Raw genomic sequence first — 6,790 nt, forward strand, 5'->3', positions numbered from 1 at the left:
GTCATCTAGCAGGTGGGGTTGAGTCTGTAGGACTTCAGCAGTGTGGGATGGAGTCTGCGGGACTTCAGAAATGCCAGGTGAGTTTTTTCACTATACTTTACCATGAATGCTAACTATGTGTGACCGAAAGGTCTTATGTGTATGAATGAGTTATGAGACTTTATGTAATATGTGACCGGAAGGTCTTATATATTTGTATGAGCTATGTGACTTATGTGATATGTGACTGGAAGGTCTTATATATTTTTATGTTCTATGAAGAGTATGTGATATATGTCGCTATGTGATATGTATACGTTACATATCTTATTAGGTGCTTGTTATGGTCCGGAAGGTCAAGAGGGTAAGGACCGGAAGGTTAACAGTGTATGGACCGGAAGGTCAACAGGGTATGGACCGGAAGGTCAACAGTGTATGGACCGGAAGGTCAATATTGTATGGACTGGAAGGTCGACTGGGTAGGACCGGAAGGTCTACTCGGATTGTGGGACTGGAAGACCCCTGGGGCACATTGACTAGAAGGCCTCGTAGAGCTATAGCGTCGAGTGGCTTATGTGTTGTATGTGGTATTAAATGGGGGAGAGTTGTAACACCCTGTTTATTTATTAAATAAATAAACAAATTAATGAACGAATACAATCCTAAAATAAATAATTATATATAAAAGGATGTCTCCCATGAGCTAATTGTCATAATCTGGAAGTTGAGGGTTAAAAGTGTAGTTCCAGACTCAGGTTGTAAATATTTATGAAGACAGCGGATCCGTGATATTTATTTGGATTTAATTTAAAAGGAAATAAGGTGGAAGGGCTGATTAGGTCATAATTATGATATTGGGGGCTGTTTGGTAAATTTTGTACCTATGGTGTAAATGATTTTAATTCCGAGGGTTTAAATGGTAATTATTGGATTTAATTGAACAAGATTTCCAAAGACAGGGTTGAAAGTGTAAATTGTGGGCTTTCTGTGAAAAGAATCCTTCAGGGAGGGACCATTTATGTTATTATGGATATATGTTTTAAGGGTTTTGGGTATATATGTCATGCGAAACCCTAACCCTAGATGCTTCATTCAGCCGCCACCCTCACTCTATCTCTCTCTCCAGCCGCCATGTCTATCGTCGTCGGAGTTCACCGGAGCACCATCGCCAACCGCCTCCTTGTCGTTGAAGCTGGAGTCCTCCGCAACTACATCACCAGCGAAGCTGCTGCCAGCGACGAAGTGCAATACAAGAAGCCAACAGACGACTGTCGCTGCTCTCCTTAAGTGAACTGCGTTGTGTTCACCGCTATGCACGACATGTGTGACAGGGAAAAACCACCGTCGTGCCTCCCGTGGATGCTGAAGACGAAGATGGACATGAGATATCGTTGCTCTAAAAGAAATGAAGGGTAAGCAAAACGACAGCACCGCTGCCGCCATTATCTCCTATAGATGATGCCGCCGCAGTGCGTTTCTGTGAAGGTAAATGGTGGTTGTCGTGTTCGTGGGGATTGTTGCTCCACCATGAGCTGCTGCCACCTTCTTGTCCTCCGGCCGCCGCCTTTGCCGCCGTCAACCGCCATCAGGAGGGTGGTTGCGCTTCTGTTCCGAGTGTAGGCTGTGTGCGTGTTTTACTGCGTGTTTAGGTGTGTGTGGTTGCATTCCATTAGAAGTATGTGTGTGGGTGCTTATTTGGTCAGAAAAAGGGAATCACCACCATTTGCCACCGCCGACCATCACAAGGGTGGTTGTGGGTGTATGTTTACTGTGTGTGTGTGTATTATCAAGTTGTACATTGTAATGGTGCCAAAATAATAATAAGAAAACTCAAACCACCACCGTAGGGTGGTGGCTGCCGCCACTAGCCGTCGCGTCGGGTGGCGGTGTGCTTTGATGGTGTTTTGACTCGTTTGGATGTTTGGACAAGGGAGTAAGAAACCCTAATGGTCCCAATGAGGCTTAATGGTCTTAATGAACCCTAATGGGCCCAATGAAGCTTAATGGACCTAAAAGCCCAAACAGATGACTAATGGGCCTAGTGAAACCTTAATGAGTCTAGTGAACCTTAATTGATCAAAAGACATTTCAATTGGGCCTAATGGGCTAGGATGGGGTTGGAAACCCTAATTAGGGTTTAGAAAACCCTAATATTGGATTTATGGGCTTGGACTTATTGGGACCCACTTTTGGGCCATTGGAAGGGAATTGTGTAATTAAGCCCAATCACACCGTATGACTTATTTAGAAAAATGATGGACTTAGTGGATTAAGTCCTTAATGGATTAAGTCTTTAATAGGTTAAGTGAGAAACACTTAACCCTAATCGTCATTTTATGTGAAAACCCTAATTTCACTTGGGTTTATTGTTAGGTCCTTCTATTGGGCCTTGATGATTGGGTTATTAATGGGCCATCCAAAGTCAAGCAATTAGACTAAAATACTTTAATGGGCCACGGGTAAGGCCCATGTAAGGGGTTTGTTACCAATTTGGAAAATTGGGCCATATGTTGGGCTTTGATTTCTAATTGACTTTGGGTCTATGGATTGGGCCTTAGGCTTAAACAAAGCCAAACCTGGGGTAATGTAGTAATTATCCAAAGTATGTACTTATGGTTATGTAGTGAGACCCAATTATTAATTGGGAGACGTTTTCATATTGACAGATCGAGAATCTGTCATCTAGCAGGTGGGGTTGAGTCTGCAGGACTTCAGCAGTGTGGGATGGAGTCTACAGGACTTCAGCAATGCCAGGTGAGTTTTCTCACTATACTTTACCATGAATGGTAACTAGTTTTTACCGGAAGGTCTTATGTGTATGAATGAGTTATGCGACTTTATGTGATATGTGACCGGAAGGTCTTATATATTTGTATGAGTTATATGACTTATGTGATATGTGACCGAAAGGTCTTATATATTTTTATGTTATATGAAGAGTATGTGATATATGTCTCTATGTGATATGTATATGTTATGTATCTTATGAGGTGCTTGGTATGGTCCGGAAGGTTAACAGGGTAAGGATCAAAAGGTCAACATTGTATGGACCGGAAGGTCAACAGGGTATGGACCGGAAGGTCAGCAGTGTATGGACCAGAAGTCAACACGGTATGGACCGGAAGGTCGATAGGGTAGGACCGGAAGGTCTACTCGGATTGTGGGAATGGAAGGCCCCTGAGGCACATTGACTGGAAGGTCTCGTAGAGCTATATCGTCGAGTAGCTTATGTGTTGTATGTGATATTTTGGGGAACTCACTAAGCATGCGTGCTTACTGTGTTATGTGTTATGTGTTTCAGGTACATTGTTTCAAAGGAAAGGAGCCTGCTTGGTCGCAGCGCATCACACTATGTTTTCCGCATATTGGATCCTTGGGATTACACTCTGATATGGTTTTATGATACTTTGTTTGATTACTGACACTTTGGTTTGACATGAGATATTATGATGAATGTTTTTATATTGATTGTTTTATGTAATAACTTATTTAAAAATGAAATTTTTGGCCTTGAATTTTGGGATGTTACAGTTATGTAAATAGACGTTTTGGATAGAGGAATATTTTGGATAAGTAGTCTTAGCGAAGTTAATAGTGATCGTAAAAGAGAGTGTGTGCATATAGAGAATGTCCAAATTTGACTTAATATTAGGAAGTTGTGATTTCTAAAAGTCTCATTGCAACAGAGCACAACACAGAAATTGAAATAGAAATCAGTTGATTTTTAGCCGAAATGATCTAAATAAGAGTTGTACATCTCGTAGATATAATTACGTCGATATAAAGACAGTCGAGTAGGGATAGCTTACAAAAGAGATATGAATTTTAAACAAATTTTAGCAGTATAAGTCTTCTAAAAATAATAAATTAAAAATAAGTGAGAAACTCCTGATGATGTCTAAATGAATATTGTAGATCTCGTCGTCAGATGCGCATGAATATATAGAATGTCGAAAGTGGAGCTTGTACGAAAAACTTATAGAATTTAAAAAAATTTCGTTTTGCACCACACGTACATACGCGCGGCACGTGCTTCTAGAAGGTGGATACGAGGACCAACAGGAAATCAACATGTGGCAGCATTTCGAAGGAGAAACTTCAACGAGAGTGATGACGCACACCATAATACGCGCGACGCGTCTCCAAGAAAATCAGTTATAAATTGCTTCTAGCTCCCACCCCCCTTCTCACTCTCACACCATTCCTATTTTGATATTTCTATACAAACCGACTTTTAGGAGATTTTTGGGGTTTAGAGGAAACTTCCTGAAGGATTGTATCGATCAGATACACTTCAAGTATAATAGAAACGAACAAAATAAACAAAGCAAATAAAGAACAGAAAAAGTGAAGAACACGACGAATTCACCAAATTGTCTTTCACCAAGAAAGGGGCTATTTTCACCAAGAAAACTAGTTGTCACAAAGACAGTCACCAAGACGTTCTGCATTAGTTTTTTAGCCTAATGGTAAACTATACAAGTATATCCCTTGATTGAAGGGATTGTATCTAATCTATACTAAGAACCAATCCTCATCACAAAGATATCCGGTTTACTATCTATTACATATATATATATATATATATATATACATAATTACCTAATATACAATGATTACATAAGATAATTTTCTACATGTTGATGCTGATAAGGCTTGAGGCACTGGCGTTGATGCTGATGTTGGCACTAGTGCCGACAGTCAGCATATAGAGTGTTTGACTCATTAGATCATAACGTGTGACCTTACAATCTCCCCATATCTGATGATGTCAAAAATAATTTGTAGTAAATTCAATTCTTTCACTGAGATTAAGATTGAAACTTTAAGTTCTTCAATTTTAACGAATACTCCCCCATGAGAAACTATATTACTCCACATTTTTGATCACCAGTAGAGGCTGTATTTATGAGTTGCAATGGGCGTGAATCGTTAACAATGAAAACCTATCAGTAAATTTTCCGTTATAGAGTTAGTTGTAATTTAGAATCATAAATTTTTCATTAATTCATAGTGGTACCATGTCATACCTCAGACTAGGAGGTCAAGGACTTGAATAACCCTTTGTCATTTAAGGACCAGACAAGTAATTCTTACATTGATGACTATGCAATCAGGGTAAGCCATTGGGTTATGCTCAATGTTATAGCAGAACATAAGACTTTATGCATACGACAAGCATACTTCTAGGGACAAAGTTAGGCAAATAGTTAATTAGAAATAGACACCCAAGCCTTTCTATGAATTTTCATTTTGACCAAACAATCTCACATAGATAGTTTAGAAGCTGCTAGACAATCATTGTGAGGGGGTGACTCAATGTTATTTCAACAGATGGTCTCATTGATGAGACACTTAGATAAATTTAGGCACATACATCAACATGCTTCTAGGGATGATTATTTGTCAATAGTTACATACTTGGATTAATAAATGCCACCATAAAATATTAAAAATGGTACAAAACAAAATAAATAAGAATACAAACAAAGAATTTAGTCAAACAAGAATGGTACATATGCACATTTGCAATAGGTTATTGGTTAATGTAATTATAATATGATAGATGTAAAGAAAAAAATGAAAATTTTGGGTTGCAAATCGGGACGTTACACCCTAATAGCTAGAGATGCTTAAATAGTGTCCAAACTTGAAATCTATGGTTTGTGCCATCAGCAAGACTATACTCAGCGTGGCACATAGATACGCTCAACATAGCTCACCTACGCTCAACGTAGTAACATAATCTCAAAATTTATCAATTTATACTAACAAAGGGTATCTCGGATAATGGGTATTACCATCGTTGATAAAGTGAGATAGAAACAATAGAAAACATGAGGTTGAGGGGAGGTGGATATGGATATGGAGATGGGTGGTCACTGGTGTAGGGTTCTTGTTGCTTTCTTCTATGATGGTTATAATTAAAGGTGTAGCTTTATGCAAGCAAAAGTATCTCTAGCGTACCGAAAGACATCGAGAAATAATAGACAATGAGAGAGGGAGGGGAAAAGCATCATGGTCTCCAGTAAACCTAGGTGTTTGATGGTGAATGACGATGATGCTGAAGTGTTGGACGATGGACAAAGTATATGAGGGGGCATGTGTTGCATTTATGATGGGGAAGGGAGGCATCAAGTGAATCAGAGATGGAAGTTGCGTTGATAATAAAATCAACTTTCACCAACTCTATATCTTTTACGGTGGGATGACTCTAATGGGTTTGCCAATTTGGGAGCTATTCAGGTTGGGAGGTAGAGGTGGAAAAAGGGAAGGGGTTGGGTAGGGTAGGGTAGGTGATAGAGAAATGAGCAATATGGTGATGGTCATTGATGGACGAGTCTGATGACAGTCACTGATAGTATGGAGAGAGAGAGAGAGAGAGAGAAAGAGAGAGAGAGAGAGAGAGAGAGAGAGAGAGAGAGATAAAGGGTATGGAGTGGAGGTAGGCGACTTCTTTCAAGGATGGATGGGTGGGTTTTAGGTTTAGTAAGTTTTTTTATTTTATTTTCAGTTTTACAAAATATATTAAAAGAAATTAGAATAAGGAAACAAAAATTAATAAAAATTATAGTAGGGGTAATAGAGTAATTTCACATAAAATTTAAAACAAAGTGAAACCATATGGACCAAACATGCATAAATTGAAGCCACAAGTAAGAAGCTTGTAGACATTTTGATATATGTTAGTTCTTACAAACTAGAGGGACCAATCATGTAAAAATTGAAACCATAAGTAAGAAGCATGTAGACATTTTGATATATGTTAGTTCTGACAAACTAGAGGGACCAAGCATGTAAATTTGTCTTT

This window comes from Lactuca serriola, chromosome 8 (assembly GCF_051521515.1).
Source record: "Lactuca serriola cultivar US96UC23 chromosome 8, Lser_US96UC23_V15, whole genome shotgun sequence".
Lineage (NCBI taxonomy): Eukaryota > Viridiplantae > Streptophyta > Magnoliopsida > Asterales > Asteraceae > Lactuca > Lactuca serriola.